Here is a 19,654-nt window from a genome sequence, read left to right on the forward strand (position 1 = left end):
CGTGGACAGCCTATATCTCTGACACAAAACTCTGGTTGTGAGCATAGAAATACAACTGAACAGATAGGCCCTATTCCATATTCCGTGTTCCATGAAGAGATGACTGCCATTTTGAAGCCTGTAAATCTAAACTCTGTAAAAGATAGAACGGAACATTGATTTGTGTTCCGTATCCCAGCATTACCTGCTCCAGATGACATCATCACAGGGGATGAGCCCTGACTGCCGCCGGGAGAGTGCTTGTAATCCCGTCTCCCTGGCAACCACCCATTGTCATGGTGACAGCTGAGCTCTCTGAGAAGAGTAGAGAAAGCTGCTGTGTGGGAATGGAGAGGAGGGGGTGGAGAGATGGAGGGGAGGCCCTGCTGTGGCCTGACTGATAACCCCAGAGCCTTATCAGCCTTCCCCAGCAGCTCCTACTTTATCCCCCTGTCTGACACGGGCCTCCACACCACATCACCCCTGGAGACAACACAGAAATACACTGGCTGTATACGCAGTGGGAATTGACTTGACACAGATGTAGATGGAGGCCTGTTTGAAGTGTGCTGAAGGTCGAGATGTGGGCGGATACTAGTTACTGGGCTGTCTTAACATGACCTCTTGATGACCTCCTGTTTCATCTGAACGCGACAGGGATGACGATGTGTTTTATGGTTTGGGGGATGGTGTAACTTGATTGGACAAAGAGACTTGGTTGAGCTCAGCTGTCTGCTGATATAATATCAAAAAGAGGAGGTTTATCATGAAAATACTGTTTATGTAATGTTTTCTTCTCCCTCGCCTCTCCCCCCTCCCTCTTCTCCTCCCCTCTCCTCCTTCCCCTCTCCCCCCCTCCCCTCTCCCTCCTCCTCTCCTCTCTCTCCTCCCCTCCCCTCCCTCTCCCTCCTCCTCTCCTCTCTCTCCTCCCCTCCCCTCTCTCCTCCTCTCCTCTCTCTCCTCCTCTCCTCTCTCTCCTCCCCTCCCCTCTCTCTCCTCCTCTCCTCTCTCTCCTCCCCTCCCCTCTCTCATCCTCTCCTCTCTCTCCTCCCCTCCCCTCTCTCCTCCTCTCCTCTCTCTCCTCCTCTCCTCTCTCTCCTCCCCTCCCCTCTCTCTCCTCCTCTCCTCTCTCTCCTCCCCTCCCCTCTCTCATCCTCTCCTCTCTCTCCTCCCCTCCCCTCCCCTCCCTCTCCTCTCCTCTCCTCTCCTCTCCTCTCCTCTCCTCTCCTCTCCTCTCCTCTCCTCTCCTCTCTCTCCTCCCCTCCCCTCCCCTCCCCTCCCCTCCCCTCCCCTCTCTCTCCTCCCCTCCCCTCCTCTCGCCTCCTCTCCTCTCTCTCCTCCCCTCTCTCTCTCCTCCTCTCCTCTCCTCTCTCTCCTCCCCTCTCTCTCTCCTCCCCTCTCTCTCTCCTCTCCTCTCCTCTCCTCTCCTCTCCTCTCCTCTCCTCTCCTCTCCTCTCCTCTCCTCTCCTCTCCTCTCCTCTCCTCTCCTCTCCTCTCCTCTTCTCTCCTCTCCCTCCTCCCCTCTCTCCTCTCCTCTCCTCTCCTCTCCTCTCCTCTCCTCTCCTCTCCTCTCCTCTCCTCTCCTCCCCTCTCTCTCCTCTCTAGTTTTCGAACCAGTAAAGGTATTGGCTACTCAGCTCACTTCGTGGGTAACTGTCTGATCGTGACGTCCCTGAAGTCCAAGGGGAAAGGCTTCCAACACTGTGTGAAATACGACTTTCAACCCCGCAAGGTAGGCACTGCACACATCGCATGTCCCAATTGGCACCCTATTCCCTATATAGTGCCCTACTTTAGACCAGAGCCCTATGGGACCCTATTCCCTATATAGTGCCCTACCTTAGACCAGAGCCCTATGGAACCCTATTCCCTATATAGTGCCCTACTTTAGACCAGAGCCCTATGGAACCCTATTCCCTATATAGTACACTACTTTAGACCAGAGCCCTACTTTAGACCAGAGTCCTATGGAACCCTATTCCCTATATAGTACACTACTTTAGACCAGAGCCCTATGGAACCCTATTCCCTATATAGTGCCCTACTTTAGACCAGAGCCCTATAGAACCCTATTCCCTATATAGTGCACTACTTTAGACCAGAGCCCTATGGAACCGTATTCCCTATATAGTGCCCTACTTTAGACCAGAGCCCTATAGAACCCTATTCCCTATATAGTGCCCTACTTTAGACCAGAGCCCTATAGAACCCTATTCCCTATATAGTGCCCTACTTTAGACCAGAGCCCTATGGAACCCTATTCCCTATATAGTGCACTACTTTAGACCAGAGCCCTATGGAACCCTATTCCCTATATAGTGCCCTACTTTAGACCAGAGCCCTATAGAACCCTATTCCCTATATAGTGCCCTACTTTAGACCAGAGCCCTATAGAACCCTATTCCCTATATAGTGCACTACTTTAGACCAGAGCCCTATGGAACCCTGTTAAGTTGTGCCATTTGTGATGCTGCCTGAGTAGTGATGGGAGGAGATAAGACCTGAACATCTCAATCACACGTCAGCACTATCCTGCTGCTGCACACACACACACACACACACACACACACACACACACACACACACACACACACACACACACACACACACACACAGCATGCCAACTCAGCACCACTCATGGGGGAAGTCTGCCATCTGAGTGTGTTTACACAATCCTCACCCAGAAACAGCTTTGTAGACACCAGCAAAACCCTCTCCTCTCCTCTCCTCTCCTCTCCTCTCCTCTCCTCTCCTCTCCTCTCCTCTCCTCTCCTCTCCTCTCCTCTCCTCTCCTCTCCTCTCCTCTCCTCTCCTCTCCTCTCCTCTCCTCTCCTCTCCTCTTCCCCCTCTCCTCTCCTCCCTCTCCTCTTCCACCCTCCCTTTCCTCCCTCTCCTCTTCCCCATATCCTCCCTCCCTCTCCTCCTCCCCTCTCCCTCCCCTCTCCTCCCTCCCCTCTCTAACCCTCTCTAACCCTCTGTAGAACCTCCTCGTCTAAACTTGTCAAACTAAGTATAGAATCAATCTTTAGGATGTTTTTATCATAAATGTTCAATAATGTTCCAACAGGAGAATTCCATTGTCTGTAGAAAAGCAATGGAACGAGAGCTAACTCTCTCGTGATCGTGCCTCAGAGCCTGTGGCACTCTGTCAGACATCTGGCTCAATCCCCTCTCATTCGCCCCCACTTCACAGTAGAAGCCTGAAACAACATTCTAAAGACTGTTGACATCTAGTGGAAGCCTTAGGAAGTGCAATATGACCCCATGTACATTGTATATTGGAATGGCAGGGAGTTGAAAAACTACAAACCTGTTTTCACACTTCCTGGTTGGATTTTTCTCAGGTTTTCGCCTGCCATATGAGTTCTGTTATACTCACAGACATCATTCAAACAGTTTTAGAAATGTCAGAGTGTTTTCTATCCAAATATAATAATAATATGTATATATTAGCATCTGGGACAGAGTAGCAGGCAGTTTACTCTGGGCACCTTATTCTTCCAAGCTACTCAATACTGCCCACCAGTCACCAAAATCTGTGCCCTGACACCTGAAATATCAGCCCTGTAACCTGTATCCTCAGCCCTGTAACCTGTATCCTCTGCCCTGTAACCTGTATCCTCTGCCCTGTAACCTGTATCCTCTGCCCTGTAACCTGTATCCTCAGCCCTGTAACCTGTATCCTCAGCCCTGTAACCTGTATCCTCAGCCCTGTAACCTCTATCCTCAGCCCTGTAACCTGTATCCTCAGCCCTGTAACCTGTATCCTCAGCCCTGTAACCTGAATCCTCAGCCCTGTAACCTGTATCCTCAGCCCTGTAACCTCAGCCCTGTAACCTGTATCCTCAGCCCTGTAACCTGTATCCTCAGCCCTGTATCCTCAGCCCTGTAACCTCAGCCCTGTAACCTGTATCCTCAGCCCTGTATCCTCAGCCCTGTAACCTGTATCCTCAGCCCTGTAACCTGTATCCTCTGCCCTGTAACCTCAGCCCTGTGACCTGTATCCTCAGCCCTGTAACCTGTATCCTCAGCCCTGTAACCTGTATCCTCAGCCCTGTAACCTGTATCCTCAGCCCTGTAACCTGTATCCTCAGCCCTGTAACCTGTATCCTCAGCCCTGTAACCTGTATCCTCAGCCCTGTAACCTGTATCCTCTGCCCTGTGACCTGTATCCTCTGCCCTGTAACCTGTATCCTCTGCCCTGTAACCTGTATCCTCTGCCCTGTAACCTCAGCCCTGTAACCTGTATCCTCAGCCCTGTAACCTGTATCCTCAGCCCTGTAACCTGTATCCTCAGCCCTGTATCCTCAGCCCTGTAACCTGTATCATCAGCCCTGTAACCTGTATCCTCTGCCCTGTGACCTGTATCCTCAGCCCTGTAACCTGTATCCTCAGCCCTGTAACCTGTATCCTCATCCCTGTAACCTGTATCCTCAGCCCTGTAACCTGTATCCTCAGCCCTGTAACCTGAAATATCAGCCCTGTAACCTGAAATATCAGCCCTGTAACCTGAAATATCAGCCCTGTAACCTGAAATGTCAGCCCTGTAACCTGAAATGTCAGCCCTGTAACCTGAAATATCAGCCCTGTAACCTGAAATATCAGCCCTGTAACCTGAAATATCAGCCTTGTAACCTGAAATATCAGCCCTGTAACCTGCATCCTCAGCCCTGTAACCTGAAATATCAGCCCTGTAACCTGAAATATCAGCCCTGTAACCTGAAATATCAGCCCTGTAACCTGCATCCTCAGCCCTGTAACCTGCATCCTCAGCCCTGTAACCTGAAAATATCAGCCCTGTAACCTGAATATCAGCCCTGTAACCTAAATATCAGCCCTGTTACCTGAAATATCAGCCCTGTAACCTTAAATATCAGCCCTGTAACCTGCATCCTCAGAAACCTATAACATCAGCCCTGTAACCTTAAATATCAGCCCTGTAACCTATAACATCAGCCCTGTAACCTAAAATATCAGCCCTGTAACCTGTATCCTCAGCCCTGTAACCTTAAATATCAGCCCTGTAACCTATAACATCAGCCCTGTAACCTAAAATATCAGCCCTGTAACCTTAAATATCAGCCCTGTAACCTGTATCCTCCTCCCTGTGACCTGTATCCTCAGCCCTGTAACCTGTATCCTCAGCCCTGTAACATGTATCCTCAGCCCTGTAACCTGTATCCTCAGCCCTGTAACCTGTATCCTCAGCCCTGTAACCTGTATCCTCAGCCCTGTAACCTGTATCCTCAGCCCTGTAACCTGTATCCTCTGCCCTGTGACCTGTATCCTCTGCCCTGTAACCTGTATCCTCTGCCCTGTAACCTGTATCCTCTGCCCTGTAACCTCAGCCCTGTAACCTGTATCCTCAGCCCTGTAACCTGTATCCTCAGCCCTGTAACCCTGTATCCTCAGCCCTGTATCCTCAGCCCTGTAACCTGTATCATCAGCCTGTAACCTGTATCCTCTGCCCTGTGACCTGTATCCTCAAGCCCTGTAACCTGTATCCTCAGCCCTGTAACCTGTATCCTCATCCCTGTAACCTGTATCCTCAGCCCTGTAACCTGTATCCTCAGCCCTGTAACCTGAAATATCAGCCCTGTAACCTGAAATATCAGCCCTGTAACCTGAAATATCAGCCCTGTAACCTGAAATGTCAGCCCTGTAACCTGAAATGTCAGCCCTGTAACCTGAAATATCAGCCCTGTAACCTGAAATATCAGCCCTGTAACCCTGAAATATCAGCCTTGTAACCTGAAATATCAGCCTGTAACCTGCATCCTCAGCCCTGTAACCTGAAATATCAGCCCTGTAACCTGAAATATCAGCCCTGTAACCTGAAATATCAGCCCTGTAACCTGCATCCTCAGCCCTGTAACCTGAAATATCAGCCCTGTAACCTGAAATATCAGCCCTGTAACCTGAAATATCAGCCCTGTAACCTGAATATCAGCCCTGTAACCTGAAATATCAGCCTGTAACCTTAAATATCAGCCCTGTTACCTGAAATATCAGCCCTGTAACCTTAAATATCAGCCCTGTAACCCTGCATCCTCAGAAACCTATAACATCAGCCCTGTAACCTTAAATATCAGCCCTGTAACCTATAACATCAGCCCTGTAACCTAAAATATCAGCCCTGTAACCTGTATCCTCAGCCCTGTAACCTTAAATATCAGCCCTGTAACCTATAACATCAGCCCTGTAACCTAAAATATCAGCCTGTAACCTTAAATATCAGCCCTGTAACCTGTATCCTCATCCCTGTGACCTGTATCCTCAGCCCTGGTAACCTGGATCCTCAGCCCTGTAACATGTATCCTCAGCCCTGTACCTGTATCCTCATCCCTATAACCTTATCCTCTGCCCTATAACCTGTATCCTCAGCCCTGTAACCTGTATCCTCAGCCCTGTAACCTGTATCCCCAGCCCTGTAACCTGTATCCTCAGCCCTGTAACCTGTATCCTCTGCCCTGTAACCTGTATCCTCAGCCCTGTAACCTGTATCCTCAGCCCTGTAACCTGTATCCTCAGCCCTGTAAACCTGTATCCCCAGCCCTGTAACCTGTTATCCCTCAGCCTGTAACCTGTATCCCCCAGCCCTGTAACCTGTATCCTCTGCCCTGTAACCTGTATTCTCAGCCCTGTAACCTGTATCCTCAGCCCTTAACCTGTATCCTCATCCCCTATAACCTGTATCCTCAGCCCTGTAACCTGTATCCTCAGCCCTGTAACCTGTATCCCCAGCCCTGTAACCTGTATCCTCTGCCCTGTAACCTATTCTCAGCCCTGTAACCTGTATCCTCAGCCCTGTAACCTGTATCCCTCATTTCTATAACCTGTATCCTCAGCCCTGTAACCTGTATCCTCAGCCCTGTAACCTGTATCCTCAGCCCTGTAACCTGTATCCTCATCCCTATAACCTGTATCCTCAGCCCTGTAACCTGTATCCTCAGACCTGTATCCTCAGCCCTGTATCCTCAGCCCTGTAACCTGTATCCTCAGCCCTGTAACCTGTATCCTCAGCCCTGTAACCTGTATCCTCAGCCCTGTAACCTGAAACATCATCCCTATAACCTGTACCTTAGCCCGGTAACCTGAAACGTCATCCCTATAACCTGTATCCTCAGCCCTGTAACCTGTATCCTCAGCCCTGTGACCTGTATCCTCAGCCCTGTAACCTCAGCCCTGTAACCTGTATCCTCAGCCCTGTAACCATGTATCCTCATCCCTATAAACCTGTATCCTCAGCCCTGTACCTGTATCCTCAAGGCCCTGTAACCTGTATCCTCAGCCCTGTAACCTGTATCCTCTGCCCTGTAACCTGTATCCTCAGCCCTGTAACCTGTATCGCCAGCCCTGTATCCTGTATCCTCAGCCCTGTATCCTGTATCCTCAGCCCTGTAACCTGTATCCTCATCCCTGTAACCTGTATCCTCATCCCTGTAACCTGTATCCTCAGCCCTGTAACCTGTATCCTCATCCCTATAACCTGTATCCTCAGCCCTGTAACCTGTATCCTCAAACCTGTATCCTCAGCCCTGTAACCTGTATCCTCAGCCCTGTAACCTGTATCCTCTGCCCTGTAACCTGTATCCTCAGCCCTGTAACCTGTATCGCCAGCCCTGTATCCTGTATCCTCAGCCCTGTATCCTGTATCCTCAGCCTGTAACCTGTATCACTCATCCCTGTAACCTGTATCCTCATCCCTGTAACCTGTATCCTCAGCCCTGTAACCTGTATCCTCAGCCCTGTAACCTGTATCCTCAGCCCTGTAACCTGTATCCTCAGCCCTGTAACCTGTATCCTCAGCCCTGTAACCTGGATCCTCAAGCCTGGGAACCTGTATCCTCCAGCCCTGTAACCTGTATCCTCAGCCCTGTAACCTGTATCCTCAGCCCTGTATCCTCAACCCTGTAACCTTATCCTCAGCCTGTAACCTGTATCCTCAGCCCTGTAACCTGTATCCTCAGCCCTGTAACCTGTATCCTCATCCCTATAACCTGTATCCTCAGGCCCTGTAACCTGTATCCTCAGCCCTGTATCCTCAACCTTGTAACCTGTATCCTCAGCCCTGTAACCTGTATCCTCACCCTGTAACCTGTATCCTCAGCCCTGTAACCTGTATCCTCAGCCCTGTAACCTGAACATCATCCCCATAACCTGTACCTTAGCCCTGTAACCTGAAACGTCATCCCTATAACCTGTAACCTCAGCCTGTAACCTGTATCCTCAGCCCTGTGACCTGTATCCTCAGCCCTGTGACCGTGTATCCTCAGGCCCTGTAACCTCAGCCCTGTAACCTGTATCCTCAGCCCTGTAACCTCAGCCCTGTGACCTGTATCCTCAGCCCTGTAACCTGTATCCTCAGCCCTGTAACCTGTATCCTCTGCCCTGTATCCTCAGGCCCTGTAACCTGTATCCTCAGCCCTGTAACCTGTATCCTCAGCCCTGTAACCTGTATCCTCAGCCCTGTAACCTGTATCCTCAGCCCTGTAACCTCAGCCCTGTAACCTGTATACTCAGCCCTGTAACCTGTATCCTCAGCCCTGTAACCTGTATCCTCAGCCCTGTAACCTCAGCCCTGTAACCTGTATCCTCAGCCCTGTACCTGTATCCTCAGCCCTGTAACCTGTATCCTCAGCCCTGTGACCTGTATCCTCAGCCCTGTAACCTCAGCCCTGTAACCTGTATCCTCAGCCCTGTACCTGTATCCTCATCCCTATAACCTGTATCCTCAGCCCTGTAACCTGTATCCTCAAACCTGTATCCTCAGCCTGTAACCTGTATCCTCAGCCCTGTAAACCTGTATCCTCTGCCTGTAACCCTGTATCCTCAGCCCTGTAACCTGTATCGCCAGCCCTGTATCCTGTATCCTCAGCCCTGTATCCTGTATCTCAGCCCTGTAACCTGTATCTCATCCCTGTAACCTGTATGCCTCATCCCTGTAACCTGGTATCCTCAGCCCTGTAACCTGTATCCTCATCCCTATAAACCTGTATCCTCAGCCCTGTAACCTGTATCCTCAAACCTGTATCCTCAGCCCTGTAACCTGTATCCTCAGCCCTGTAACCTGTATCCTCTGCCCTGTAACCTGTATCCTCAGCCCTGTAACCTGTATCGCCAGCCCTGTATCCTGTATCCTCAGCCCTGTATCCTGTATACCTCAGCCCTGTAACCTGTATCCTCATCCCTGTAACCTGTATCCTCATCCCTGTAACCTGTATCCTCAGCCCTGTAACCTGTATCCTCAGCCCTCTGTAACGTCCTCACCCTGTATCCTCAGCCCTGTAACCTGTATCCTCAGCCCTGTAACCTGTATCCTCAGCCCTGTAACCTGTATCCTCAGCCCTGTAACCTGTATCCGCAGCCCTGTAAACCTGTATCCTCAGCCCTGTAACCTGTATCCTCAGCCCTGTATCCTCAACCCTGTAACCTGTATCCTCAGCCCTGTACCTGTATCCTCAGCCCTGTACCCTGTAATCCTCAGCCCTGTAACCTGTATCCTCATCCCTATAACCTGTATCCTCAGCCCTGTAACATGTATCCGCAGCCCTGTATCCGCAACCTTGTAACCTGTAATCCTCAGCCCTGTAACCTGTATCCTCAGCCCTGTAACCTGTATCCTCAGCCCTGTAACCTGTATCCTCAGCCCTGTAACCTGAAACATCATCCCCATAACCTGTACCTTAGCCCTGTAACCTGAAACGTCATCCCTATAACCTGTAACCTCAGCCCTGTAACCTGTATCCTCAGCCCTGTGACCTGTATCCTCAGCCCTGTGACCTGTATCCTCAGCCCTGTAACCTCAGCCCTGTAACCTGTATCCTCAGCCCTGTAACCTCAGCCCTGTGACCTGTATCCTCAGCCCTGTAACCTGTATCCTCAGCCCTGTAACCTGTATCCTCTGCCCTGTATCCTCAGCCCTGTAACCTGTATCCTCAGCCCTGTAACCTGTATCCTCAGCCCTGTAACCTGTATCCTCAGCCCTGTAACCTGTATCCTCAGCCCTGTAACCTCAGCCCTGTAACCTGTATACTCAGCCCTGTAACCTGTATCCTCAGCCCTGTAACCTGTATCCTCAGCCCTGTAACCTCAGCCCTGTAACCTGTATCCTCAGCCCTGTAACCTGTATCCTCTTCCCTGTGACCTGTATCCTCAGCCCTGTGACCTGTATCCTCAGCCCTCTAACCTGTATCCTCTGCCCTGTGACCTGTATCCTCTGCCCTGTAACCTGTATCCTCTGCCCTGTGACCTGTATCCTCAGCCCTGTAACCTGTATCCTCAGCCCTGTAACCTGTATCCTCTGCCCTGTAACCTGTATCCTCTGCCCTGTAACCTGTATCCTCTGCCCTGTATCCTCTGCCCTGTATCCTCTGCCCTGTAACCTGTATCCTCTGCCCTGTAACCTGTATCCTCAGCCCTGTAACCTGTATCCTCAGCCCTGTAACCTGTATCCTCAGCCCTGTAACCTGTATCCTCAGCCCTGTAACCTGTATCCTCTGCCCTGTGACCTGTATCCTCAGCCCTGTAACCTGTATCCTCAGCCCTGTAACCTGTATCCTCTGCCCTGTAACCTATATCCTCAGCCCTGTAACCTGTATCCTCTGCCCTGTATCCTCTGCCCTGTATCCTCTGCCCTGTAACCTGTATCCTCTGCCCTGTAACCTGTATCCTCAGCCCTGTAACCTGTATCCTCTGCCCTGTAACCTGTATCCTCTGCCCTGTAACCTGTATCCTCTGCCCTGTAACCTGTATCCTCTGCCCTGTGACCTGTATCCTGTGCCCTGTATCCTCTTCCCTGTATCCTCAGCCCTGTAACCTGTATCCTCAGCCCTGTAACCTGTATCCTCAGCCCTGTAACCTGTATCCTCTGCCCTGTAACCTGTATCCTCTGCCCTGTATCCTCAGCCATGTAACCTGTATCCTCTGCCCTGTATCCTCAGCCCTGTAACCTGTATCCTCTACTCTGTATCCTCTTCCCTGTATCCTCAGCCCTGTAACCTGTATCCTCAGCTCCTCAGCCCTGTAACCTGTATCCTCAGCCCTGTAACCTGTATCCTCAGCCCTGTAACCTGTATCCTCAGCCCTGTAACCTGTATCCTCAGCCCTGTAACCTGTATCCTCAGCCCTGTAACCTGTATCCTCAGCCCTGTAACCTGTATCCTCAGCCATGTAACCTGTATCCTCAGCCCTGTATCCTCTGCCCTGTAACCTGTATCCTCAGCCCTGTAACCTGTATCCTCTGCCCTGTAACCTGTATCCTCAGCCCTGTAACCTGTATCCTCAGCCCTGTAACCTGTATCCTCAGCTCTGTAACCTGTATCCTCAGCCCTGTAACCTGTATCCTCAGCCCTGTAACCTGTATCCTCAGCCCTGTAACCTGTATCCTCAGCCCTGTAACCGGTATCCTCAGCCCTGTAACCTGTATCCTCAGCCCTGTAACCTGTATCCTCAGCCCTGTAACCTGTATCCTCAGCCCTGTAACCTGTATCCTCTGCCCTGTATCCTCAGCCCTGTATCCTCAGCCCTGTAACCTGTATCCTCAGCCCTGTAACCTGTATCCTCTGCCCTGTAACCTGTATCCTCAGCCCTGTAACCTGTATCCTCAGCCCTGTAACCTGTATCCTCAGCCCTGTAACCTGTATCCTCAGCTCTGTAACCTGTATCCTCAGCCCTGTAACCTGTATCCTCAGCCCTGTAACCTGTATCCTCAGCCCTGTAACCTGTATCCTCAGCCCTGTAACCTGTATCCTCAGCCCTGTAACCTGTATCCTCAGCCCTGTAACCTGTATCCTCAGCCCTGTAACCTGTATCCTCAGCCCTGTAACCTGTATCCTCAGCCCTGTAACCTGTATCCTCAGCCCTGTAACCTGTATCCTCTGCCCTGTATCCTCTGCCCTGTAACCTGTATCCTCAGCCCTGTAACCTGTATCCTCTGCCCTGTATCCTCAGCCCTGTAACCTGTATCCTCAGCCCTGTAACCTGTATCCTCAGCCCTGTAACCTGTATCCTCATCCCTATAACCTGTATCCTCAGCCCTGTAACCTGTATCCTCAGCCCTGTATCCTCAACCTTGTAACCTGTATCCTCAGCCCTGTAACCTGTATCCTCAGCCCTGTAACCTGTATCCTCAGCCCTGTAACCTGTATCCTCAGCTCTGTAACCTGTATCCTCAGCCCTGTAACCTGTATCCTCAGCCCTGTAACCTGTATCCTCAGCCCTGTAACCTGTATCCTCAGCCCTGTAACCTGTATCCTCAGCTCTGTAACCTGTATCCTCAGCCCTGTAACCTGTATCCTCAGCCCTGTAACCTGTATCCTCTGCCCTGTATCCTCAGCCCTGTAACCTGTATCCTCAGCCCTGTAACCTGTATCCTCAGCTCTGTAACCTGTATCCTCTGCCCTGTATCCTCAGCCCTGTAACCTGTATCCTCAGCTCTGTAACCTGTATCCTCAGCTCTGTAACCTGTATCCTCAGCCCTGTAACCTGTATCCTCAGCTCTGTAACCTGTATCCTCAGCCCTGTAACCTGTATCCTCAGCCCTGTAACCTGTATCCTCAGCCCTGTAACCTGTATCCTCAGCCCTGTAACCTGTATCCTCTGCCCTGTATCCTCTGCCCTGTAACCTGTATCCTCATCCCTGTAACCTGTATCCTCAGCCCTGTAACCTGTATCCTCTGCCCTGTATCCTCTGCCCTGTAACCTGTATCCTCAGCCCTGTAACCTGTATCCTCAGCCCTGTAACCTGTATCCTCAGCCCTGTAACCTGTATCCTCAGCCCTGTAACCTGTATCCTCAGCCCTGTAACCTGTATCCTCAGCCCTGTAACCTGTATCCTCAGCCCTGTAACCTGTATCCTCAGCCTTGTAACCTGTATCCTCAGCCCTGTAACCTGTATCCTCAGCCCTGTAACCTGTATCCTCAGCCCTGTATCCTCAGCCCTGTAACCTGTATCCTCAGCTCTGTAACCTGTATCCTCTGCCCTGTATCCTCTGCCCTGTAACCTGTATCCTCAGCCCTGTAACCTGTATCCTCAGCCCTGTAACCTGTATCCTCAGCCCTGTAACCTGTATCCTCAGCCCTGTAACCTGTATCCTCTGCCCTGTATCCTCAGCCCTGTAACCTGTATCCTCAGCCCTGTAACCTGTATCCTCAGCCTTGTAACCTGTATCCTCAGCCCTGTAACCTGTATCCTCATTCCTGTAACCTGTATCCTCAGCCCTGTATCCTCAGCCCTGTAACCTGTATCCTCAGCTCTGTAACCTGTATCCTCTGCCCTGTAACCTGTATCCTCAGCCCTGTAACCTGTATCCTCTGCCCTGTATTCTCAGCCCTGTAACCTGTATCCTCAGCCCTGTAACCTGTATCCTCAGCTCTGTAACCTGTATCCTCTGCCCTGTATCCTCAGCCCTGTAACCTGTATCCTCAGCTCTGTAACCTGTATCCTCTGCCCTGTATCCTCTGCCCTGTAACCTGTATCCTCATCCCTGTAACCTGTATCCTCAGCCCTGTAACCTGTATCCCTCTGCCCTGTATCCTCTGCCCTATAACCTGTATCCTCAGCCCTGTAACCTGTATCCTCAGCCCTGTAACCTGTATCCCCAGCCCTGTAACCTGTATCCTCAGCCCTGTAACCTGTATCCTCTGCCCTGTAACCTGTATCCTCAGCCCTGTAACCTGTATCCTCAGCCCTGTAACCTGTATCCTCAGCCCTGTAACCTGTATCCCCAGCCCTGTAACCTGTATCCTCAGCCCTGTAACCTGTATCCCCAGCCCTGTAACCTGTATCCTCTGCCCTGTAACCTGTATTCTCAGCCCTGTAACCTGTATCCTCAGCCCTGTAACCTGTATCCTCATCCCTATAACCTGTATCCTCAGCCCTGTAACCTGTATCCTCAGCCCTGTAACCTGTATCCCCAGCCCTGTAACCTGTATCCTCTGCCCTGTAACCTGTATTCTCAGCCCTGTAACCTGTATCCTCAGCCCTGTAACCTGTATCCTCAGTTCTATAACCTGTATCCTCAGCCCTGTAACCTGTATCCTCAGCCCTGTAACCTGTATCCTCAGCCCTGTACCTGTATCCTCATCCCTATAACCTGTATCCTCAGCCCTGTAACCTGTATCCTCAACCTGTATCCTCAGCCCTGTATCCTCAGCCCTGTAACCTGTATCCTCAGCCCTGTAACCTGTATCCTCAGCCCTGTAACCTGTATCCCTCAGCCCTGTAACCTGAAACATCATCCCTATAAACCTGTACCTTAGCCCTGTAACCTGAAACGTATCCCTATAACCTGTATCCTCAGCCCTGTAACCTGTATCCTCAGCCCTGTGACCTGTATCCTCAGCCCTGTAACCTCAGCCCTGTAACCTGTATCCTCAGCCCTGTAACCTGTATCCTCATCCCTATAACCTGTATCCTCAGCCCTGTAACCTGTATCCTCAAACCTGTATCCTCAGCCCTGTAACCTGTATCCTCAGCCCTGTAACCTGTATCCTCTGCCCTGTAACCTGTATCCTCAGCCCTGTAACCTGTATCGCCAGCCCCTGTATCCTGTATCCTCAGCCCTGTATCCTGTATCCTCAGCCCTGTAACATGTATCCTCATCCCTGTAACCTGTATCCTCATCCCTGTAACCTGTATCCTCAGCCCTGTAACCTGTATCCTCATCCCTATAACCTGTATCCTCAGCCCTGTAACCTGTATCCTCAAACCTGTATCCTCAGCCCTGTAACCTGTATCCTCAGCCCTGTAACCTGTATCCTCTGCCCTGTAACCTGTATCCCTCAGCCCTGTAACCTGTATCGCCAGCCCTGTATCCTGTATCCTCAGCCCTGTATCCTGTATCCTCAGCCCTGTAACCTGTATCCTCATCCCTGTAACCTGTATCCTCATCCCTGTAACCTGTATCCTCAGCCCTGTAACCTGTATCCTCAGCCCTGTAACCTGTATCCTCAGCCCTGTAACCTGTATCCTCAGCCCTGTAACCTGTATCCTCAGCCCTGTAACCTGTATCCTCAGCCCTGTAACCTGTATCCTCAGCCCTGTAACCTGTATCCTCAGCCCTGTAACCTGTATCCTCAGCCCTGTATCCTCAACCCTGTAACCTGTATCCTCAGCCCTGTAACCTGTATCCTCAGCCCTGTAACCTGTATCCTCAGCCCTGTAACCTGTATCCTCATCCCTATAACCTGTATCCTCAGCCCTGTAACCTGTATCCTCAGCCCTGTATCCTCAACCTTGTAACCTGTATCCTCAGCCCTGTAACCTGTATCCTCAGCCTGTAACCTGTAATCAATCCTCAGCCCTGTAACCTGTATCCTCAGCCCTGTAACCTGAAACATCATCCCCATAACCTGTACCTTAGCCCTGTAACCTGAAACGTCATCCCTATAACCTGTAACCTCAGCCCTGTAAACCTGTATCCTCAGCCCTGTGACCTGTATCCTCAGCCCTGTGACCTGTATCCTCAGCCCTGTAACCTCAGCCCTGTAACCTGTATCCTCAGCCCTGTAACCTCAGCCCTGTGACCTGTATCCTCAGCCCTGTAACCTGTATCCTCAGCCCTGTAACCTGTATCCTCTGCCCTGTATCCTCAGCCCTGTAACCTGTATCCTCAGCCCTGTAACCTGTATCCTCAGCCCTGTAACCTGTATCCTCAGCCCTGTAACCTGTATCCTCAGCCCTGTAACCTCAGCCCTGTAACCTGTATACTCAGCCCTGTAACCTGTATCCTCAGCCCTGTAACCTGTATCCTCAGCCCTGTAACCTCAGCCCTGTAACCTGTATCCTCAGCCCTGTAACCTGTATCCTCTTCCCTGTGACCTGTATCCTCAGCCCTGTGACCTGTATCCTCAGCCCTCTAACCTGTATCCTCTGCCCTGTGACCTGTATCCTCTGCCCTGTAACCTGTATCCTCTGGCCCTGTGACCTGTATCCTCAGCCCTGTAACCTGTATCCTCAGCCCTGTAACCTGTATCCTCTGCCCTGTAACCTGTATCCTCTGCCCTGTAACCTGTATCCTCTGCCCTGTATCCTCTGCCCTGTATCCTCTGCCCTGTAACCTGTATCCTCTGCCCTGTAACCTGTATCCTCAGCCCTGTAACCTGTATCCTCAGCCCTGTAACCTGTATCCTCAGCCCTGTAACCTGTATCCTCAGCCCTGTAACCTGTATCCTCTGCCCTGTGACCTGTATCCTCAGCCCTGTAACCTGTATCCTCAGCCCTGTAACCTGTATCCTCTGCCCTGTAACCTATATCCTCAGCCCTGTAACCTGTATCCTGCCCTGTATCCTCTGCCCTGTATCCTCTGCCCTGTAACCTGTATCCTCTGCCCTGTAACCTGTATCCTCAGCCCTGTAACCTGTATCCTCTGCCCTGTAACCTGTATCCTCTGCCCTGTAACCTGTATCCTCTGCCCTGTAACCTGTATCCTCTGCCCTGTGACCTGTATCCTGTGCCCTGTATCCTCTTCCCTGTATCCTCAGCCCTGTAACCTGTATCCTCAGCCCTGTAACCTGTATCCTCAGCCCTGTAACCTGTATCCTCTGCCCTGTAACCTGTATCCTCTGCCCTGTATCCTCAGCCATGTACCTGTATCCTCTGCCCTGTATCCTCAGCCCTGTAACCTGTATCCTCTACTCTGTATCCTCTTCCCCTGTAATCCTCAGCCCTGTAACCTGTATCCTCAGCCCTGTAACCTGTATCCTCAGCCCTGTAACCTGTATCCTCAGCCCTGTAACCTGTATCCTCAGCCCTGTAACCTGTATCCTCAGCCCTGTAACCTGTATCCTCAGCCCTGTAACCTGTATCCTCAGCCCTGTAACCTGTATCCTCAGCCATGTAACCTGTATCCTCAGCCCTGTATCCTCTGCCCTGTAACCTGTATCCTCAGCCCTGTAACCTGTATCCTCTGCCCTGTAACCTGTATCCTCAGCCCTGTAACCTGTATCCTCAGCCCTGTAACCTGTATCCTCAGCTCTGTAACCTGTATCCTCAGCCCTGTAACCTGTATCCTCAGCCCTGTAACCTGTATCCTCAGCCCTGTAACCTGTATCCTCAGCCCTGTAACCGGTATCCTCAGCCCTGTAACCTGTATCCTCAGCCCTGTAACCTGTATCCTCAGCCCTGTAACCTGTATCCTCAGCCCTGTAACCTGTATCCTCTGCCCTGTATCCTCAGCCCTGTATCCTCAGCCCTGTAACCTGTATCCTCAGCCCTGTAACCTGTATCCTCTGCCCTGAACCTGTATCCTCAGCCCTGTAACCTGTATCCTCAGCCCTGTAACCTGTATCCTCAGCCCTGTAACCTGTATCCTCAGCTCTGTAACCTGTATCCTCAGCCCTGTAACCTGTATCCTCAGCCCTGTAACATGTATCCTCAGCCCTGTAACCTGTATCCTCAGCCCTGTAACCTGTATCCTCAGCCCTGTAACCTGTATCCTCAGCCCTGTAACCTGTATCCTCAGCCCTGTAACCTGGTATCCTCAGCCCTGTAACCTGTATCCTCAGCCCTGTAACCTGTATCCCTCAGCCCCTGTAACCTGTATCCTCTGACCCTGTATCCTCTGCCCTGTAACCTGTAGCCTCAGCCCTGTAACCTGTATCCTCTGCCCTGTATCCTCAGCCCTGTAACCTGTAGCCTCAGCCCCTGTAACCTGTATCCTCCAGCCCTGTAACCTGTATCCGCATCCCTATAACCTGTATCCCTCAGCCCTGTAACCTGTATCCTCAGCCCTGTATCCTCAACCTTGTAACCTGTATCCTCAGCCCTGTAACCTGTATCCTCAGCCCTGTAACCTGTATCCCTCAGCCCTGTAACCTGTATCCTCAGCCCTGTAACCTGTTATCCTCAGCTCTGTAACCGGTATCCTCAGCCCTGTAACCTGTATCCTCCAGCCCTGTAACCTGTATCCTCAGCCCTGTAAACCTGTATCCTCCAGCCCTGTAAACCTGTATCCTCAGCTCTGTAACCTGTATCCTCAGCCCTGTAACCTGTATCCTCAGCCCTGTAACCTGTATCCCTCTGCCCTGTATCCTCAGCCCTGTAACCTGTATCCTCAGCCCTGTAACCTGTATCCTCAGCTCTGTAACCTGTATCCTCTGCCCTGTATCCTCAGCCCTGTAACCTGTATCCTCAGCTCTGTAACCTGTATCCTCAGCTCTGTAACCTGTATCCTCAGCCCTGTAACCTGTATCCTCAGCTCTGTAACCTGTATCCTCAGCCCTGTAACCTGTATCCTCAGCCCTGTAACCTGTATCCTCAGCCCTGTACCTGTATCCTCAGCCCTGTAACCTGTATCCTCTGCCCTGTATCCTCTGCCCTGTAACCTGTATCCTCATCCCTGTAAACCTGTATCCTCAGCCCTGTAACCTGTATCCTCTGCCCTGTATCCTCTGCCCTGTAACCTGTATCCTCAGCCCTGTAACCTGTATCCTCAGCCCTGTAACCTGTATCCTCAGCCCTGTAACCTGTATCCTCAGCCTGTAACCTGTATCCTCAGCCCTGTAACCTGTATCCTCAGCCCTGTAACCTGTATCCTCAGCCCTGTAACCTGTATCCTCAGCCTTGTAACCTGTATCCTCAGCCCTGTAACCTGTATCCTCAGCCCTGTAACCTGTATCCTCAGCCCTGTATCCTCAGCCCTGTAACCTGTATCCTCAGCTCTGTAACCTGTATCCTCTGCCCTGTATCCTCAGCCCTGTAACCTGTATCCTCAGCCCTGTAACCTGTATCCTCAGCCCTGTAACCTGTATCCTCAGCCCTGTAACCTGTATCCTCAGCCCTGTAACCTGTATCCTCTGCCCTGTATCCTCAGCCCTGTAACCTGTATCCTCAGCCCTGTAACCTGTATCCTCAGCCTTGTAACCTGTATCCTCAGCCCTGTAACCTGTATCCTCAGCCCTGTAACCTGTATCCTCAGCCCTGTATCCTCAGCCCTGTAACCTGTATCCTCAGCTCTGTAACCTGTATCCTCTGCCCTGTAACCTGTATCCTCAGCCCTGTAACCTGTATCCTCTGCCCTGTATTCTCAGCCCTGTAACCTGTATCCTCAGCCCTGTAACCTGTATCCTCAGCTCTGTAACCTGTATCCTCTGCCCTGTATCCTCAGCCCTGTAACCTGTATCCTCAGCTCTGTAACCTGTATCCTCTGCCCTGTATCCTCTGCCCTGTAACCTGTATCCTCATCCCTGTAACCTGTATCCTCAGCCCTGTAACCTGTATCCTCAGCCCTGTATCCTCAGCCCTGTAACCTGTATCCTCAGCCCTGTAACCTGTATCCTCAGCCCTGTAACCTGTATCCTCAGCCCTAGTCGTAATGTGACAGTTTGGAGGTGTATTGACATTTTGCAGGCATGCAGGTTTAAAACACCCACCCCCCTCTAACCCTCTCTAACCCTCTATAACCAAATCAAATCATAACCCTCTTCTAACCCCTCTAACCCTCTCTAATGCTCTCTAACCCCCTCTAACCCTCTCAAACCCTCTTCTAACCCTCTTCTAACCTCTCTAATGCTCTCTAACCCCCTCTAAACCCTCTCTAAACCCTCTCTAGCCCCTTCTAACCCCCTCTAACCCTCTATAACAAATCAAATCATAACCCTCTTCTAACCCTCCCTAACCCTCTCGAACCCTCTCTAACCCTCTTAAACCCTCTCTAGCCCTCTTCTAACCCTC

General features: G+C 51.2%; 1 pseudogene; it reads left to right on the top strand.

Annotated features, from left to right (window-relative positions):
* The window catches only part of LOC109881527 (neurobeachin-like), a 266,536-nt pseudogene that overhangs the window by 81,367 nt on the left and 165,515 nt on the right, over positions 1-19,654 (top strand).

Source organism: Oncorhynchus kisutch, linkage group LG28 (assembly GCF_002021735.2).
Source record: "Oncorhynchus kisutch isolate 150728-3 linkage group LG28, Okis_V2, whole genome shotgun sequence".
NCBI classification, from domain to species: Eukaryota; Metazoa; Chordata; class Actinopteri; order Salmoniformes; family Salmonidae; genus Oncorhynchus; species Oncorhynchus kisutch.